This window comes from Pelodiscus sinensis, chromosome 14 (assembly GCF_052426305.1).
Source record: "Pelodiscus sinensis isolate ZL-2025 chromosome 14, ASM5242630v1, whole genome shotgun sequence".
NCBI classification, from domain to species: Eukaryota; Metazoa; Chordata; order Testudines; family Trionychidae; genus Pelodiscus; species Pelodiscus sinensis.
In genome coordinates, this window is record NC_143065.1 from 19,066,600 (window position 1) to 19,086,942 (window position 20,343).

The 20,343-nt window shown below is 46.4% G+C and overlaps 1 protein-coding gene and 1 long non-coding RNA gene across 4 annotated transcripts in view; one reads left to right on the forward strand and one right to left on the reverse strand.

Annotated features, from left to right (window-relative positions):
- Positions 1–20,343, forward strand: part of RAB27A (RAB27A, member RAS oncogene family) — an 86,699-nt gene that overhangs the window by 5,604 nt on the left and 60,752 nt on the right. The window lies entirely within an intron of this gene.
- The window catches only part of LOC112543662 (uncharacterized), a 34,527-nt gene that overhangs the window by 4,143 nt on the left and 10,041 nt on the right, over positions 1–20,343 (reverse strand). Inside the window, exon 3 of the long non-coding RNA XR_003086875.3 lies at positions 695–786. This is a non-coding gene — a long non-coding RNA (uncharacterized LOC112543662). The remainder of the gene's footprint in view (positions 1–694; positions 787–20,343) is intronic.

Genomic DNA, 20,343 nt, shown 5'->3' on the forward strand with positions numbered 1-20,343 from the left:
ATGCTTGGGGGAGGAGGCAGGAAAAGGAGAGGCTATGTAGGAAGAACTGGGGTTAGGGTGAAGCCTTTAGGGAAGAGGTGGAATGGAGGCAGTCTTGTGGCTGAACGGGAGGGGGATTTGGGTTTTCATGAAAATTTTTAAATCAAAATGCAGGTCCTCAGGGTGCTAAAGTTTGAGAATTGCTTTTGGTAAAAGAAAAATGTGTGAAGTACACAGTATACGTGTGACTTTCTCACCAATAATTGAGCCAGTAGGTTGGTGGATGGGTGTTTTATGTTTGTTTGTTTGTTTGCTTGCTTTTTTTGCATATGTTAAAATAGTTAATGTTTTGCGGGCCAGCTGTTTGCAAAATGTTCTTTTTAAATTCAGCAAACTTAATTTTGGAAAATTCAAGGAACAAATATGTTAAAAATGCCAAAATACTACATTAGTGAATTGCTTAACAATGGCTTCTAGCTTTTCACCCACACCAGCCTTTCCTTGACTTGGGAAAAATGAGTGAGGAGGCAAGATGGAGGCCAATGAGTAGCATTCTAGGTTGGTGGAAGAAGAGGGGACTAATGGGTAGCATTGAAGATTGTGGTTCTGCAGATCTGTGCTTATGTTTACACATGTGTGTGAGTAGTCCCTGTAAAATGAATTGGAGCTTTAATAGGAATATTCAGGACAACATTGCAGAAGGCAGGCAGCTTACCTAGTCATTTAAAAGATGAAGCCAGGTAGTTCCTTATCAAAACTGATATGAGTCTTAAAGGTGATGATTCAGTCTGGGAATTTTCTTACATTCTGTGAAATAGATCAACTATCAGTAATTATGAACTACTAGAAGACTTATCTGGCATTGCCTGTGTTTCACCAGCGGCAGGTGACGGGGTACACAGGATACCTGCTGGTTGCTCTCTGGGGCAGAAAGGGCAAACTGCTGGCGAGTGGCTGTTTACTAGGGCTGGGGCTCTTGCTATCCCCCCATGGTTACTTGTGAGTATAACAGTCCCTGATATCATTTCCCTTCCCTTCCATTTGATGTGAAACAAGAGTATTTCATGCATATCCCATTGTTCTGGCACAACCAAACCCTGAGCTTGCTTTAAGTTATGATAAGAAGAAGCTGCATACAAAATTTGGTGGTCCTAGCTTTTATCATTTAGGAGGCGTTCTTGAACAAATGGACTCACAGAAGGATGGAGAGGGACACAGACAGATGCACAAACTCTCTAAAATGTATAGTAGATGAGAATGAACAGCTTATGTCTATAAATAAATTCTGCAATTGTTTCATCACAGCCCCAGAAGTCTGTGAACACCTAGATGGCTTTTCTAATTCTGTTAGAAAAATACTGAAATTGTTATAAAAATGTAATTGTTAATGCAGCATGCTAGGCTGCCTTAGTCATTGCTTGACAAAATCTCACCCACTATGCTTATCTTGAATTGTCATAAATAAGAGCTGCTAAGGAGAGTCTGACTTTCCTGGAGAGTGAGGAAAGGATTAAGCAACTGGAGATGCACCTGAGGAAGGGGACTTCGGGCAGTCAGCCAATAAAAATGCAGATAGGAATTTCAAACCAAGACGGGGAATTTTCTTTCCCTCTTCTTTGTTTGAGATCAGAGCAGTTTCTTTCAGGTAACAAGGGAGTCAGGCTCTCCTAGGAATGGGTTCCCATGTCTACCAGGAATGGAAATGTGTAAGTAGGGAAAAGTTTAGATAGTTCGTCAGGTTTTACTGTTTTCCTTGTTTGCGGGTTTGGAAAACATTTCTGAGCCGGTTAATTGTTTTTCTTTTTTGTAACTAAGGATTACAGCCCAGGGATTTTTACCTGAGTCTGTCACTTCATGGCTATTTAACACCTAGTCATTTACTATGCTTGCAGCAGTTGTTTTGTTTTAATAATAAATGTGTTTTCCTTTTTTGTTTTGATTAATTGGTATTGGTTGATTGATGTGTCCTTAGTTTACATGCCTAGATACCTGGGAAGAGTCTATTGTTCTCAGCAGATTCCCTCTGTTTGTTTTCCCAATTCCAAGCAAAATGGAGGTTGGAGCAGGGAGGAGAGCTTTGCCTTTGGAAGGGGATTCCCAAGTGATCTCTTTCCTGGAAAAGGGTTTATTTTATATTTTCTTTTATTCATTTGGGTGGTGGCAGCAAGAGATCAGTCTTTGTCTTTTTTTTTTATCTCAGTCTCTGGGAGTCAGAGACATGTTTTACAGAGTTTATTCTACTCGCCGGTTCCCTATCTCTGCACTCAGAGTGTCAGGTTGGGGAATTTATCTGTGACGAGAACATTGGAATTAAATGTCCTTAGGACAAAGAATCTTGGTGTTTGAGGCTGAGCTTTTTTTAGTAGGAGCTCACCTATGTAATTTTTTTAAGCAGATGCCAGCTCCCTTTTAAGTCAGGTCTAAACTACAAAGTTTTGTCAGCATAACTTTTGTGAACAAAATACCTCTTCAGCTAACACAGTTATTTCAGAAAACACCGGGCTATGTCTATACTACAACTTTTTTTCGGAAAAAGGTACGCAAAATACGCAGGAGAGGCCCGAGGCTGGCTGCAGCAGCTGGCGCCCCAGGCAGAACATGTGATCGGCGCCCCTGCCTGCAGGGCTGTCAATGGACCGACGTCATCGGTGGGTGCCCCGAGCGCCCCCATGACATCATCATTGGGCTCTCCAGGTGGTGGCCAAGTCCACCTATAGCCACCGGCTGCCCCTGAAAATACACTCCGCAATTTGTGTACCTATTTCCACGGGTTTTTTTGGAAGAGGCTTTTCTGAAATTTGGCCCGTCTACACTGGGTCAAAATTCGGGGGAAAAAAACCCTCTTTCAGAAGATCTCTTCTTCCTTGTGCATCTGCTCTTCCAAAAAACTCCGCCACATCCTGCTTTTTTTTGTAGGATACCTCTGATATCCCGAAAACCCCCTGCAGTCTAGAAGTACCCCTAGATAGGACAGCAGAAAAGGGCTTCTGTCAGCATAGCTACTGTTATTTGGAGAGGTGGTTTTACTAGCTGGCTAAATTTCTCCTGTTAGCATATTCTGCGTTTATGCCAGGGGCTCTGCCAATACATCCATACTGGCATAGTGTAGACTACAGACAGGATGCACCTCTTTGCCAACACCTAGTCAACTAATTTAAATCAAGTTTCATAGGAGACCAATAAAAGTTGCAGGCAGCAGTAGTGAGTGTGATGTCTGTTCCCTCAAACCTTGTAAGGTGCCCGGATACCATGGTAATGGGTACAAAATATTATTTAAAGGCAAAATATAGCCAATAATTTGTATTCATCTTGGGTTTACTTGATACCAGTGGGATCAACAGCCACTGCAGGCCCTAGGGCAAGGTGTGTGATGGGGCTGGCTCTGCACCCTCCCCCCCTCTGAAGAGGCAGGACCTTGGGTGGAAGGGGTGGGGCTGGGGGCATCCAGTGCTGAGCACTGCCTGGAATGCAGTATGCCCCCTGCTCAGCTTTCAGAGCCATGCGGAGTGGTGTTCTGGCTCTGGCCACCACCGCTGCTGTAGTAGCAGTGGTTGGAAGCTCCATGCCCCTTTGAATCGCTGGGTCCAGATAGCTACTACCTTTGCCCCTTGTCAGTGGGCCTGATTGGTACACAGCACAGGTAATGCAAAGTCTGCCAGGACAAAGGGGTGGCTGGTTCAGAAAGTGGCTACAATCTTCCAGTGATGAAGACAGAACTAAGCACATACATGATGGTGGTTGAGGACTAAGCATACCAAGAGAGGGTCCTTATAGCATATTAAAAACTAAATGTCTCTGCTTCGTGCATCTTCCCTGCCCCCTGCAAACTTCAAGCACTTAGGAAGGACTATGAGGAACCAGTATCAGAGACAACCCTTTGTGCTGCATTTCTTTCCAAGGACACATGATTTGTTATCAAGTAATAAATGTGTGGGATCCATGAATTGTTTAGAATGCTAGAACAGTTTATGCCTATATTTCCAGACTTGTGCACATCTTTACTATGATTTTGCACATGTATCAGACACACAGGTATATATGTTGCCAAGACTGCATCTTGAAAGTGCAAATAAACTGCCTACTCGGTGCATAGAGTTTTGGTAATTGGGTATGTATGTAAATCAAGTAAATAATTCTATGCCTGCTGTTCTGAAATTCAGGCCCTTTTATTGGTGAATCAAGTAGTGGGTGATGGAAAGAGCTACCTGTAGCAATGGCAGCACATAGCAATAAGTATCATACTCCTGATTGTTGCAGTGTCCTTCCCAGAGCTATTGCTTTGGTTAAGAGCATGGACAAAGTTGGCAGTACAAGAAGCTGAAGGACAGATGCTGATGACTGTTTTGCAGACCTACTTTAATTTAAATTTCTTTTCCCCTACTTCCCTATTTTGAAGTGTCTAGACTGGCATGACAGCTGCTATACAGCTTTGAAAATGAACAGCATGTGTCCACCAAGGTCAGCCTGGAGACAGCTATCTTGTTGCTTTCGTATCTGTTGGTTATTTTGTTTAGTCTTCCTAGCTGCTCAGTGAAAGAGGTATAATGTAATTGGTTGCTATGAGCACCAAAGAGGAAGAAAACAACCCTTTCAAACAGGGAGGAGGTTAGCATGATGAAGACTAGTAACAGGCTGAAACTCCTCTGCCTTCCTGGCAATAGATGTGCCAATAAAATTTGATGGTTTTTGTTAGCTAGTAATTGATCTAAATCAAACTATTCTTGTATGTAGCATATTTTTATTAGTTAATTTGCTTTAATGTCTATGAAAAGTGAGTACAGTACTTGGTTTTTTGTTCTTATCTCTCACCTGTCTTTAAAGCATGATGTTTCAAATTCATATAAGGGACATCTGTAGATTCTTGCTGTAAAACACATGGTGATGATGGCATCATAAATACTTAAATTTAGATTGCATTGTGAAAACTTCAGGGATTCATTTAAAATTAACATGCATAGCACCAGTCTTAATTGTGTAACTTTTTGCTGTTTTGTGGGAGGGCTAATGTTGTAACCTTAACATGAGAAGTGCATAGTAATTGTGGTTATCAGCAGTACTTAGTGTTTTCCTATAGCAAATATTCATGCTTTTTTTTTTTAAATATAACTCACTCATGTCTAAAGTGTGGATGATGGTGTAAGATTAGTATCTTCCCCCCCCCCCCCCCCAGGTTTTAGAGCAGATCACTTATTTATTTTCTGGCTTCAAACCAGACTTTATAAGCTGTTATGAAGGGCACAGTTAACATTTTAGATTTAATTCCCTTTGGTTTTTCTGTGAGTTGTTTGTACTTTTATTTCAGGTCGGATTAAAGTATTTTAAATTGCTACTGGTGCATAATATCAACATATCTAGGAACCTTCATTGTTCATTTTTCTTTTATTTTTTCTTTGAATGTATTCATGTTTAGTACCATAATAACAAAACCGGCTGTAAACAAGTGCAAAAACTATTTCCTACCACTTTGAAGTATCTCCTCCTCTTTCCCACCCTTGCTGCCTCTTTCTGATAGAGGCTGCAAATGCGGGGGAAGCAACTAGTCGACTAGTGTGTTGACTATCCGATAAATATTTGCTTATCGAATAGTCGACAAGCTGACTAGTTGTTCACATCCCTGTCTTCAGTTAAAGACGTGAGCAACACTGGGTACATCTGCCAGCTAGGGCTTTGTCAAGCCGAGACTTAAACACCTCTAGGGATGGAGACTCCACCACCTCCCTTGGTAATCCATTCCAGTGCTTCACCACCCTCCTAGTGAAATCGTTTTTCCTAATATCTAATCTGGACCTGTCCCACCACAACTTGAGACCATTGCTCCTTGTTCTGCCATCTGTCACTACTGAGAACAGCCGCTCTCCAGCCTCTTTGGAACCTCCCTTCAGGCTGCTATCAAATGGCCCTTCACTCTTCTCTTCCACAGACTAAATAAGTCTAAATCCCTCTGCCTCTTCTTGTAGGTCATTGGGGTGTGCTTCAATTTATTTTAGATCCAAGGGAAACCAGTACACTTCAGGGTTACTTAACCACTTTCTTATTTATTGCAGGCTTTAAGCAGTTAATACAGTTTAAGTTTTACAAGCCTTAAGAACAATTACTATACAATTTAAACCTTAAATACTATAAATTGTAAAGCAATTAATACAGCGCAAAACAATGCAAAAGCAATTACTAAAAGATCTACTATATACAATAATAAAGTCTAGTTCACTTACACTTCCTCTGTATGCTACCTACAGTGCCAGGCAGGAGGTCATGGTTCCCTCTTTTCCCATGTATAGGAACGTCACCACTGATGTAGCTGGTGTGAAGGGCCTAATCACTTCTAATTACATTGAGCAGGATATGTGGGTCATTCCTGCTCATTCCCTCCCATCGATTGTTCTTACTAAGCCCAATTTATAGCAAAGTGAGACTTGATCGTTCTAATAATATTTATCAGTTGATTATGTATTGTGTAGGATATGTAAAAATGCCCAAGTTAGGGTACATCCTGCTGCTTAGGATGTTGCTGCTATGTGCACAGTTGACAGTTTCATGGCTGCATCTGTACTTTTTGCTTATCAGAAACAAGTACCAGTACAAGGTTGCTTGTTCTGTGTTCTCTTGACGTGGTCTTGCATACCATGCTTAATCTGCATTATTATGCAAAACAATTCATGACTCTTGGGCCCTGCCTGCGTGCTTTGTTGCACCAGACTTGAAACAGGCCAGAAATCCGCACTTTGGAGAAGGAAGATGTCGTCATTTATTGCCAAGGCAGGGTAGTGCAGGCTCCCCTACAGTCATGTGCTCCAGCCCCCTCATAATTTTGGTTGCTCTCCGCTGGACCCTCTCCAGTGCGTCCACATCCTTTCCATCATGGGGAGCCCAGAATTAACCGCAATACTCCAGGTGTGGCCTTACCAGTGCTGAATAAAGGGGAATAATAACTTCACTAGATCTGCTGGAAATGCTCCTCCTTATGCACCCCAATGTACCATTAGCCTTCTTGGCTACAAGGACACACTGTTGACTCATTTCCATCTTCTCATCCACTGTAATCCCCAGGTCCTTTTCTGCTGAACTGACACTTAGCCAGTCAGTCCCCAGCCTGTAACAATGCTTGGGATTCTTCCGTCCAAAGTGCAGGATTCTGCACTTGTCCTTGTTGAACCTCATCAGATTTCTTTTGGCCCAATCCTCTAATATGTCTAGGTCACTCTGGACCCTATCCCTCCCTTCCAACGTATCTAACTCTCCCCCTAGCTTAGTGTCATCCGCAAACTTGCTGAGGATGCAGTCCATCCCCTCATCCAGGTCATTAATAAAGATGTTGAACAAAACTGGCCCTGGAACCAGGCACTCCACTTGAAACTGACTGCCAACCAGACTTCGAGCTGTTGATCACTACCCGTTGGCCTGACAATCTAGCCAGCTTTATATCTACCTTACAGTCCACTTATCCAATCCATACTTCCTTAACTTGCTGGTAGGAATATTGCGGGAGACCGCCATGGGGAGCCCCAGCCCCGCATTGAAGCCAAGGGAATGGCCTGGCCCAGCTGGCCAAGAAGGCCCCACCCCCACAGCCCTACGGGGCATGCTCCCACTGGAGACAAGCTATAAAAGCTCTGGAGCATCTCAGTTGGGGCGGATTGCCAGAGGGGAAGGAGCTCAGGCGAAAGCCCCAGAACAGGCCCTGCTGCAGCCTCAGCAGCAGCCTAAGCTTCAGCAGCAGACTGAGCCGCAGCAGCGCAGTAACCTCGGCCACAACAGCAGCAGCCCCAATGACAGCCTCACTGGCCAAGGCTATCTGGGAGGGCCTGCCCCGCTGAGAAATGTCACGGGAACCATGCAGCACCCCAGAAATGGTAGGAATAAGCCCAAGGCGGAGGCTTGTCCTCTGGGAGCTCAGCGTGTTTCAGTAGGCATCCCCGCCGAGCGGGCAGCGGTATGCTCCACTGCCAACAGGGCCCTGGGCTGGGACCTGGTGGAGTGGGAGGGCCCAAGTCCCTGTACTCTGCCCCCACACTCTGCTTGTGGTGACTATGTTTTTGGACTAGGCCAGAAGGCCATATATACCCTAATAGAGGGGACTGTGTTTTGGACCAGGTCAGAAGGCTGTATATGCCCTAATAGAGGGACATTAACTGCAAACAGAGTTTACGGGCCAGGTTGGCCCCGCTAAAAGGGAACGCTAACCCAGGTGTTGGGGGCTTCTGGACCGTTGAGGGGGGCTGGCCTCTTGACAGAGACCATATCGAAAGCTTTGCTAAAGTCAAGATATATCACATCCACTGACTTCCCCATGTCCACAGAGCCAGTTACTTCATCATAGAAGCTTATTCAGATTGGTCAAGCATGACTTGCCTTTGGTGAATCCATGTTGACTATTCCTGATCTCTTTCCTCTCTTCCAAGTGCTTCAAAATGGATTCCTTGAGGATCCCCTCCATGATTTTTCCGGGAACTGAGTAAGTCTGACTGATCTGTAGATCCCTGGATTGTCCTTCCCTTTTAAAAAGATGGGTACTACATTTCCCTTTTTTTCAATCATTTGGGACTTCTCCCAGTCTCCACAAATTTTCAAAGATAATGGCCAAAGGCTCTGCAATGACGTTGGGCAACACTCTCAGATGCATTAAATCCGGACCCATGGATTTGTGTATGTCTAGCTTTTCTAAATAGTTCTTAACCTGTTCTTTCTCCACTGAGGGCTGCCCAGCTCCTTTCTGTACTGCAGGGGTTCCCAAACTTTTTGACACGGGGACCAGTAAATCCATTCATGAGCTTTTGGAGGACCAGTAACATTCATTTGCATATTCATTAAGCAAATAATGATATTCAAATAAGTTGTTTCTGGTCCTCCCAATGTCCCCAGTGCCAGCTTTAGCAAAGCTTTTGTTACGGTCACCCACAATATTCTTGCCAGCAAGTTAAGGGAATATGGATTTGATAAATGGACTGTAAGATGGATAGAAAGCTGGCTAGACCAGGGTTTTCCAAACTTTTTACTTAGTTGGAACCTGGGTTTTTTTTCAGTACTGTTTTTTGCAGCCCAAATATATAAACACATATAAAAAAAAGAATTAAAAATGAATAAATTTTCAGTGTTTCACCTGGCTGCATTCCCCGCCCCCCACCCCGCTTCTCCTCCCGATCTCTCCCATCCTGCCCTGCTTCTGGCAGCTGGTTCCCCCCCACTCCCCACTGATCTCCCTCGACCAGTCCCGCTCCCCCCATCCCCTCCCAGCCAGCTGATTCTCCCCTGCTACTACTCCTGATCTCCCCTGGCCAGCCCCTCTTCCAGCAGCTGGTTCCAGCGTCTCCCTCCCCCCGCCCCCGCCAGCCCTGCTTTCGCCAGCTGGTGCCCCCCGCCATCTCTCCCTCCCAGCCAGCTGATTCTCCCTCGCTTCTCCTTCTGATCTCCCCTTGCCAGCCCCGCTGCCCCCGTCCAGCTCTGCTTCCGGAGGCTGGTTCTCCCGTCCTTCTCCTCTTGATCTCCCCCAGCCAGCACTCCCTCATCCCTGTCCCCACCTCCCAGCCAGCCCTGCTTCTGCTGCCCCCCTCCCCCACCCGCATATTTCTGCCGGACAGCCCTGCTGCCCCCAACCCTGCTTCCTGGCGGCTGGTTTCCTCCACACACACCCCTCCTCCCAGCCCACTCCGCTCCCCTCCCGGCAGCCATGCTGAGGCCCAGTATTTTTTGAATTCTTGTGCACAGTGTGGACATGCACCTTCAACTTCACAAAATTGTGTGCTAAAAATAGACCATAATAAATTCAACCTTATATTTCAGTGTAGACATACCCTAAGACCCATTCATCTACAGTCTTTGAAGAGGCTGAATGTCAGAAATGCATTCTACACATCAGTTGAGCCAGGTGGTACACAGAGGATGTGAGAGGAAGCACTGCTCAAAGTTGGAAAGTTGGTGTGCTGGATTTTCCAGATTTCAAGAGAGGTGATGGAGCAGTTGTCTAGGGAAAGCCTTGCCATGTAGGTGTGGAATTAACTTTCCAGTTTTCTACTTTCTTCATTAGAAGCCACAAAATGTGAGATTATATGAGCATACTCTTTAAATTTATCCCATGAACCCACACTTTTATGATGAGAGTCAAATAGCGCAATGACTTTCCAGAATGATGATCCATTGTGAAAAGCTTCAGGGGATATAATGTGTGTGACAGTACCTTCCCAATTCTTTGACAGTGCTTTGCAAAAGGTGATGAAAGCTTTTGTGAGGTTTTCCTGCTCACTGACTGGCAACATGGACATGAAACAAATGCGTAATCTCCCCGGATGTGCTTTTGTGGGAAAATTCTGTACAGAGATTAGGCAGTACTGCATGCCCCAAGACGCAGGGGCGGATATAGGGCAGGGCAAGTGGGGCGGCTGCCCCAGACCCCGCGCATGCGCGTGGCGCCACTGCACATGAGCCGTGGCAAAGGGGGGCCCCGTGAAATTGGGCTGCCCCAGGCCCACAAAATGGTCATCTGCCCCTGCCAAGAGGAACACAAGCAAGGTTCCCTGTAAGCTGCATGTCTCTGTGGGCATGCAGCCCTTTTCTGAGCTCTGTGCAGAGCAGCTGCTGCCTGCTATAAATGGAGAAGCTGGCTCCAGCCTCTACTCCAAGGCTGTACAAAAGATGATCTGCAGACAGATCTGGCCATGAAAGCCTCAGTTGGTCCCTGTCTGCCCTGAACCCACTTGGCACTCCGGAAAGCCGGGTGCAGGGCCATGTGTGTGTTTCTGAACGCTGATAGCCTGGAGGGTGGGAAAACAGACTTCTCATGCTGCCCCCACCCTCGGTAGCTCCCATTGGCTGGTTTCCACCAATAGCAGCTGCCTGTTTGCAGGATAGGCTGCATGTGAAGTGCCCCTCCTCCCTCATCCTCCAGGTTTACAGCATTCAGTTCAGAGCGATAAACATTGCTCTTGCCGCTCCCCTGAGAACATACAGAGGCTGGAAGCAGGGACCCTGGCTAAGGAAACTGCTGGGCTGGCTGGCTGGGAATAAGGTCTCCCAGCCAGAGCCTCTCTCTGGCACCCCAGCCCCTCTCTACCTCCCCCAATCCTCTGCCCCCTTTCTGCCTTCCTACTCCATGTAACCCAAATCTTTTGCACCCCTGCTCCAGCCCTCATATACCTTCCCAGACACTGTATCCCCTCCTACACCTCTCCTCAAGTCACACTCCCCTCCTAGGCCCTGCATCCCCTCCGTACTCCAGTCTGTTGCCCCAGGTCACGATCCCCTACTTCACGCAAACTCCCTACCAGATCCCACACCCCAGTCTCCTACCCCAAGATCTCTTCTGCACCCAACTTCCATCCCAGACCCCCACACCTCCTCCATTAATATAATGGAAGAATGTGGCCCTCAACCAAATTCTTGAAGTGGCCCCCATGAAAAATTATTGCCCACTCCTGTGTTAATGGCTTAAGGTAAGAAAGGAAAAGATTCTTTTAACAGATTTTTTTTTTGAGTTTTGCAGCTATCTAAAACTCTGATCTTAATGATTTTTAAAAATCTTGTGTTACTAATTAATACATGGTAAACTGTATTGTATTAAGGCCAGATCTTTACTATCTGGTAGAGTTCTGACTCTTATGAGTCAAAAGTAGCAAGTATTAGGTGTGGTGCTGGCTGTTTTGTAGGATGAAACCTTATTTTCAAGATCTTTGAAACATGCACCTGTCTGTTAGAAAGAATGATGATACATGTATTTCAAGTCATGTTAGTCTGTAACTAAAAAACTTAAACAACAATGGTCCTGTAGCACCCTAGACTAACAAAAATATAAAAATAGTATCATGAGCTTTCATGGGCACAACCCACTTCTTCAACCAAGACTAGCGTTAATTTTCTTTTTATTTGATTTCATATTAAATAATCATAAGCATTGCTGATTGTTAATTATCCCTTGTTTTAATATATTTTCTTCCACACCTATGGACTATTTAAAATATATATTTAGATCTATGGTTTTTGTTTGTACCAGTGAGTGCATATCCACGCAATACCTCAGTATTGGTGTTGCACATAAGAAATTTCAACCCACCCCAAAGAAAATTCAACCCACCCTCTAAGATTGAAAATCTTAGAGGGAACACTGGACACAAGCACCTCTTTTTATTTCTCCCTGCCGGTTTCACTGGTGGTTCAGGTGGTGAACCACAGAGGGAGGCAAGGTCAACTGGCTCCTACCCCCAAAAATAGGGAGGCAAAAAAATGGACTGCTAGGGCAGGAAGGCCTAAGCCTCTAGGGGTCTGCAGCGCTGCATAGTGAACCAGCATGTGCTCCTCAGCCACTATGTTTACAACAGCTGGGCTGCTACGGACATGTTCTCTGCCTTATTCCCCAGGACTCTTGCTCTGAATTCAAGGTGCTTCCGGAGGACAGAGTTTCTTCCAGGGCTACCCTGCAAGCAGCTGTAAACTCTGCTGATGCAGCGGTGTGCACTGTTGCAATGGGCCTGGTACTTTGCTGCAGCTCCTAGTTACAGGTCTCTGGAATGCCCTCCGAGCTCCAGACCATGATCCAGGACCTGCCTTTTGAGGGTCCTGAGCTTTTCTCTGAGGTGACAGACCATCATCTGCATGGACTCAGACTCGAGGGCTACCCTTAAGTCCCTCGGGATTCATACTCTTGCCTCCAGAGGCATTCCTTTATTAATAGAAACCCCCCTCAGTCCTCCCAGCAGGGCCCCCATCTTGACTTTTCCAGGCATTGGGGTAAGAAAGCAGGGGGCAGAAACAATAGGTGCCATTCCTGTTCCTCACCTAATCGAGGGTGGGCCCCTCGAATAAATTCCAGGGCCCCCGCCAGGAGTTTTGAAGGTACACCCAAGGACAGCCTACCAACCAACACATGGCGCTTTCTGAACCGCCTGTCTGCTTTCCGTTGTGCCTGGGCATCCATAAATTCAGTTCGCTGGGTTCCCGAAATGGTGGAGAGCAGATATGCCATCCCATTCTCTTTCCCTCCTCCTTCCGCATCCCCTCCCTGTCCCTCTTCAGGGACCCCTCCCACAAGCATCTCTTGTGCAGAGGTGCAGCAGCTCCTTGATCTAAGAGCAGTGGAAGTGGTTTCTTCAGAGTTCAGGGGCAAAGGTTTTTACTCTTGATATTTCCTAGCTCCCACTGTCAAAGAGGGTTTCTGCCCCATCCTGGACCTCAGGGACCTCAACACCTTCATCACTAAAGCCAGGCTCAAAATGGTGACATTGGCATCCATCATTTCCTCCCTCTGTCTCAGAGAGTTGTACACTGCCCTTGACTTAAAGGATGCCTGTTTCCATATCTCCATTACCCCATACCACAGGAGATTCTTGCGCTTTACTATGGGCCAGGATGATTACCAGTTTACAGCCCTTCCCTTCAGCCTTTCCATGGCACCACAAGTCTTCACAAAGTGCATGGCCATAGTGGCCGCCTTCCTTCAGAAACGTGGGGTAGGGATGTAAGGACTAGTCAACGAATCGACTATCTGATAAGAAAATGCTTATCAGACAGTCAACATGCTAGTTGACTAGTCGCTTCCGCTTCCCCCCCCCCCCACCCCGCCTCCATCAAAAAGAGGCAGCTAGTGGGGCGGGGGAGGGAAGAAAGGGGTGCTTCAAAGTGGCAGCGCCTAAGCTCCACACATCATTTCAAAGTGGCAGCACCACGTGAAGCACAGCGTCTGCTGCTTTGAAACGCCGCGTGCAGCCCGAACCCAGCTGGGAACTGGGTTCCCTGCTGGCCCAGGCTGCACACAGTGTTTCAAAGCAGCAGCGCCATGTGGAGCCCAGGGTCAGCGCTGACCCCAGGCTCCATGTGGCATTGCTGCTTTGAACTGTCATGTAGAGCCTGATGCCGGGCTTCTCCCCCGCACTGTAGCGTTTCAAAGCAGCAGTGCCACATGGAGCCCAGGGCTAGCTGGGGATTCTGAGTCCCCAGCTGACCCTGGTCTCCATTGCAGTGCTGCAGTTTTGAAGCACCACAGGGAGCATGGGGCCAGTAGACTGGGGCTGTTGCAACACTTCAAAGGTGGAGGCTTATCAAATAGTTGATGCTAATTGAATAGTCGATGCAATCTGCTAGTTTAAACTAAATTTAACATCCCTAGCACGGGGTCCAGGTCTGTCCCTACCTGGATGATTGGCTAGTTCAAGGCTCGTCCCCAGTTCAGGCACTGTCCCATATTTCCCTAGTTCAGGAGCTATTTTTACATCTGGGTCTCCTCCTAAACATGGCCAAGTCCACCTTTGTGCCCACACAGATAATAATAGAGTTTATGGTCACCCGCCTCTCTGCCCCGGACCAGACTTCTGACCATGAGGGGCACTATCCTAACCCTGCGGGAATTCCCCATGACCTCAGCCAGAAGCTGCATGAGGCTCCTCAGGCTCATGGCCATCTGTACGTATGTGGTGCTGCACGCCAGGGTTCGCCTTCACTTGCTACAGCTATGCTGGCTTGGTTACACGTCCTCCCATACATGGGACAGGGTGGTAATGGTCCCTGCAAGTGTCCTAAAGTCCCTGTACTGGTACTCCAGGAGGAAGTAGTCTGTGCAGGAGTTCTGTTGTCCCAGCCCCTGCTGTCACTTTGGCTCACATTGAATGTGTCCAACACTGGATGCGAAGTCCATATCAGGAACACGAGGACGCCAAGTATGTGGGCCCAGGAGGAACTGTCCCTCCACATAAATGTCCAGGAGCCGCAGGTGGGCCGCTTCATGTGTCAGGTGTTCCTTCCCCGTCTGAGGGGCAGGACTGTCCTCATCCTGTCCAACAATATGACAGCGATTTAAAATAAATAAATAAATAAACAAGCAGGGTGATGTTCATTTTTCTCCTCTGTGTCTAGAAGCCCTTCGGCTCTGGGAACTCTGTATCAGAGAGAGTATTCACCTGGTAGCTTCCTGTCTCCCAGGATCTCAAAACACCCTTGCAGAACAGCTAAGCAGGTCCTTTGCAAGTCACAAGTTATCCCTTGGGGCAAATGTGGCCCTTCACATCTTCTGCAGGTGTGGAATCTCCCCACCTGGATCTATTTGTGACCCACCAGAACAGAAAGTGTCCCTGGATGTGTTTGGCCGGAGAACTCTGGAGGCTGCCCTCCTCACCCATTGGTCCAAGAGTCTGCTGTGCACGTTCCCCCCATTCTCTCTGGTGCACAATGTGATCTTGAGTACCAGGGAGTTCAGGTCCTCCCTCGTTCTCATAGTGCCAGCGTGGCGAAGGCAGCATTGGTTCACATCACTGCTCAGTCTCTCTGTGGAGAGGCTGATATCTCTCCCTATGTATCTAGACCTGATAATGCAGGATTTGGGGTCTCTACAGCTCATGGCCTGGAAGCTTCATGGTTGACAGCGTTGCAGCTGTAGTGCTCTGAGTGCGTGCAGGAGGTCTTTTTGGGGAGTAGGAAGCCCTCCACTAAATCCATGTGCTTGGCCAATTGAAATACTTTTCTGTCTGGGCTGCTCAGAGGGGCATTTCCTCTATTGACGTCCCAGTTCCTTTACTCCTGGACTACTTCCTCAACCTCAGGATTCAAGGGCTGTCTTCCTCTTCCATCAGCGTCCACCTGGTGGCTATCTCTGCTTTTCATTTGGGTTCCAGGGTAATGCGCTTTTTGTGGATCCCATGGTTCATTGGTTTCTAAAAAGTCTGGACAGGTTCTATTCACATGTCCTCCAGACCATCCTTCCCTGGGACCTTAACTTGGTCCTGACCAAGCTTACTGGTCCCCACTTTGAGCCCTGGGCCACGTGTTCATTGCTTGGAAGGTGTCCTTTTTGGTAGCCATCACATAGGTTAGGTGGGTGTCAGAGCATAGGGCCCTTACCTCTGACCCACCATATACGGTCTTTTTCAAATATAAGGTCAGGCTTGGCCCACATCTGGCCTTTCTGCCTAAAGTAATGTCCCAGTTTCACGTTTCCCAGGACATTTTCCTTCCAGTGTTTTACCTCACACATGTGGTAAAGAACAGGCCTTACACACATTGGATGTTAGGAGGGCATTAGCCTATTATTTAGATAGGACAAGAGCCTTCCATAAGTCCCCCCCAACTGTTCATTGCAATTGCCAAGAGAGTGAAAGGTCACCCAGTCTCGGCTCACGGGATCGCTTCATGGATCACTTCCTGAATCAGAGTATTAAGACCTGATGGGGTGCCAGCCACTAGTGCATGGCACACTCCACTAGGGCCTAGGCCTCTTCCACAGCCTTTGTTGCTCAGATGCCTATCCTGGACATCTGCAGGGCAGCCACCTGGTTCTCATTCCACACCTTTGCCAACCATTACGCGTTGGCTCACCAGGCCAGGGAAGATGCAGCTCTTGGCAGGGCAGTTCTCCGTTCTGTGCAGGGTTAGGACTCTGACCTTTTCTCTTCCGTTTTTGCTTTGGAGTCACCTATATGGACTGCACATGAGCAATCACTCGAAGAAGAAGAAATGGTTACTTACCTCTTGTAACTGTTGTTCGTCAAGATGTGTTGCTCATGTCCATTCCAAATCCCACCCACCACCCCTTTGTTGAAGAATTCCTGTAAAAAGGAACTGAGGGAGTGGAGGGCCAGCAGGGGTATATATGAGCTGATATACCAGTGCCACTCCAGGAGTTTCCCCTGCTGGCCCAATGGGTACCACTAAGGGAAAAACCTTTTGATGATTCGTGCACGCAGTGCATGCGCACCTGCATGTAAGGGACATGAGTAATATATCTCAAAGAACAACAGTTACAGGAGGTAAGTAACCGTTTTTTCCTCAGATGAGCTTGAGTCGAGAAAATAGGAGGACCCTCAGAACATATAACCAAAAAAAAAAAAAGAGTAGAAATTAAAAAATACCTGTCAATTGTAGTGCTGGTGCTAATGAGACTAATTGAGAGGGCTGGAAGTGTCTCATACTTATCTTTTGATGTCATTGGGATATTGAATGTAAGGAAAGCTGGTTTTATAATGGGCCATGCACTTCAAGTCTTTGTTCAGGACATGGAAAACAGTATGAAATTTGCATATGAAGGTCAATTCCACACTCTCTCTCTGTAGTTGGCTTGTGAAATTCTTTTGTAGAAGAATAGCTACTTTTAAATCCATTAATGAGTTCCCAGACAGGTTAAAATGTTACCATTTCTAATATCTGATTTGTGTCCATCAATCTTTTGTCGAGGAGACTGTCCAGTTTGGCCAATATGCATGGCGGAGGGGCATTGCTGGCACTTTATGGCATATATTACATTAGAAGATGTGCAGCTGTATGAACCACTGATATTGTGGCTTATGTGGTTAGATCCTGTGATGGTGTTTCTAGTATAGATGTGTGAGGAGTTGCCAACAGCATTTATTGCAAGGTAGGTTCCTGGGTGCCTGTGTCTGAGGAGTGACGTGTGACTGCTTGTACAGCCAATACATACTGAACCATCCTGTCAACATAATTGCAACAGAAATGCTGTAATCAAACACAATCTCTTCATAAACTTCATGGAACAAGTTTTTGTTTTACTTGAATGCTTGAAACTTGTTCTAGCAGCTACTACAGAGTTTTTCAAATCAACCATTTGGGAACACCTGTTACATGAGAGACAGTGAACTGGGCAAGACAAAACAAAGCAATTCAGGTTTTTCGTTCAGCTTTACATTTTGTGTGAAATTCAAACAGTAAGAAACTGAGTCAGAATTCTTTGTTGCCAGATCCATCTTTGGTGTACATTCACCTAAAGCTTAACTTACACAATCTGATTTTACAAATTTCAAATCTACCAAAATTATTATAAGCTTCTCCACACAAATATAAAAAATGAAATCAAAATCACCAATGTAGAGCAGTTGAGAACATCTGGCAATTTGTCAAATCAAAGAATCTAATATATAAAGGAGAATGTTTGTATGTTTGTGCGCTAATAACTTGGACACTACAAGACCTACTGTAACCAAACTTTGCATGGGATAACCTTTCCTCCAGGAGAAGGTTTTAAGGTACTTTTGGACCTGATTGGGCCCGATCTCAACCTGTAAAAAAAAAAAAAAAAAAAAAAAAAAAAAGCCCGCCATGCTGCATTGCAGGGTAGCCCCACCTACCTTAAGTCACGTGCCCGCTGCCTGTAGCCCCAAAGTGCTGTCAGGGACTCGCCCCACCCCGACGCGCGCAACGGCTCGGGCATCTGCCCTGCCCCCTGTGGCTACAGTTACCAGGTAGTCTTAAAAAAAAAAAAAAAAACAGCCACACTTGATGGGAGTGGAGGGGGCAGGAACCGGCCGTGAGGGGAGCAGGGCTGGCCGGGAGGAAGGGGGGCGACCAGGAAGCAGGGCTGGTGGCGGTCAGGGGGGAGGGAAGACTGGGGCAGCAGGACTGGCTGGAGGAGATTTGGAGAGGGGTGGCCGGTGGGAAGCAGAGCTGGTCGGGGAGATCGGGGGGGTGGCCGGCGGGAAGCAGAGCTGGGCAGGGGGGAGGGCAGCAGGGCTGGCCGGGGGAGATCGAGAGGAGGAGAACCGGCCAGCAGGAAGCAGGGCTGGCGGGGGCGGGAAGGAATGTGAATTGGTCAGCGGGGAGCGGGACTGGGTAACTCCAGGTAGTGTAATATATAAAGGAGAATGTTTATATGTTTGTGCACTAATAACTTGGACACTATAAGAGCTACCGCAACCAGACTTTGCATGGGATAGAGAAGATTTCAAGGTACTGTGGGAGGGAAGAGATGAGAGATAGACGCCTCTCCCCAGGGCTGCACGGAGCTTGGCAGTGCAGGGAGAAGTGGCTTCCCAGGGGAAGCGGCGGGGACAGTCATTAAGGCCTGTGGAGGGACAAGGAAGCAGAGGGTGGGCTCGTGCGCTGGCAGCAGGCACGCAGCTCCTTTCTCCCTCCCTCTCCTCAGGCTCCTCACCTCAGTTATGTCAACTGTCCCGAGCAACGCCGGGTAACTCCAGCTAGTTAACTCTATTTCCAGCTAATCTCTTTAATTTTGTTGGTCAGAGCAACATCATTCTCCAAATATTTCTTGGTCAAATTGATTGTATTTGGAAAGGATTTTGAAGTTGTACTGAAATTTTATTTAAAGTCCTCCAACAGACCATCAGCAAGGCCTACTGTCTGCCCTGAAAAACAGAGGGCACCTACAAATTCACTTACTACATTGTGTTGACCTAGCTCTTTCTGCTGTGCTTTAATGAATGCTGATTCCAGTGTATTCTTGTTTCTATTTTTACCTTGTTTTAGTCATAAGTGGTGTTTGTTCTGCAAATGTTCTTTAATCTGGTTATTCTGAATGTCAGCATTGGTGCTACACCATTTCCAGTACATATATTCAACATCACCCGTTTCTGTTTTTTTTTAACTTTCAAATACTTCACCATGTTCTAAAATGTATCCTTATACAGATTTGTTTCTTCCCATTTTAGTGTGTAAAATCTTTAAAGCAAAAAAGTAAAATCTGCTAGCAGCTTGAAATGTGTACATGATGGGTGTGAGATTCAACAATATGTTCAGACGTATGTACAGGAGGCCTCCGACTTGTGACATGATTGGTTCCGGGGGAAGCGTCGCAAGTCGGGGGCATTGTAACTTGAACCCTTATTTACGATAAGCGCCATCTCAAATGCAGGCTGAGGACATAAGTCAGGGGTTTTCGGCCCCTTCCACGCTTACAAAAATTCTTGTAAGTGCGGGGGGGGGGGGCGTAATTTGGGCAGTCGCAAGTCAGGGGCCTTCTATACTTCAGAGTTTGAGTGCATATCTGTTTATATTGTGTGTATTTTCTAGACTAATACATAGTCTTACTTTAATAGTGGCTTTGCACAGACACACAGACTAATCTGTTATAATACATATCTCATGCATTTTTCTAGTAAAAAATATTTTTAAATGATACAAAATAATCACAATTGGAAAAAATGAAAAGCACTTTTTTAAAACCTGGATTTTTTTTCAGTAAAAATCAGCTTAAACCGAAAATGAAAGGGCTTGCATATCCTTACTGACATGCTTTTGTAGCAGTGCTCAGATTTGGTGGTTTGCTAATGCAGGGCTTGAATTGTGGGCCTATATTTGGTTACCATACTTGAACTAGCATTGGAGCCAGAATGGAAAAGAAGAGGGACATAAGGGGAGAATGTCATCACTCTCCTAGTTTAAACACTACATGTTAAGAGCCTGATTCTACTCCTTTTGAAGTTGATAGCCAGACATCCCCTGACTTCAATGGTAACAGGAACTAGACTAAAGTTGGTGAGTGAGCCACATTGCTTTTGAAGTGTTCCTTGGCTACTAAACATCATTACAGGTTGGACGTTCCTGGTGCAGCACTCTTGGAACCTGAGTGGTCCCAAATGTGGGATTTTGCCTGAACAACAGAGGTCATTTCTGGCCCTCCTGCAACCAGCCTCCCAGCTCAGCTCT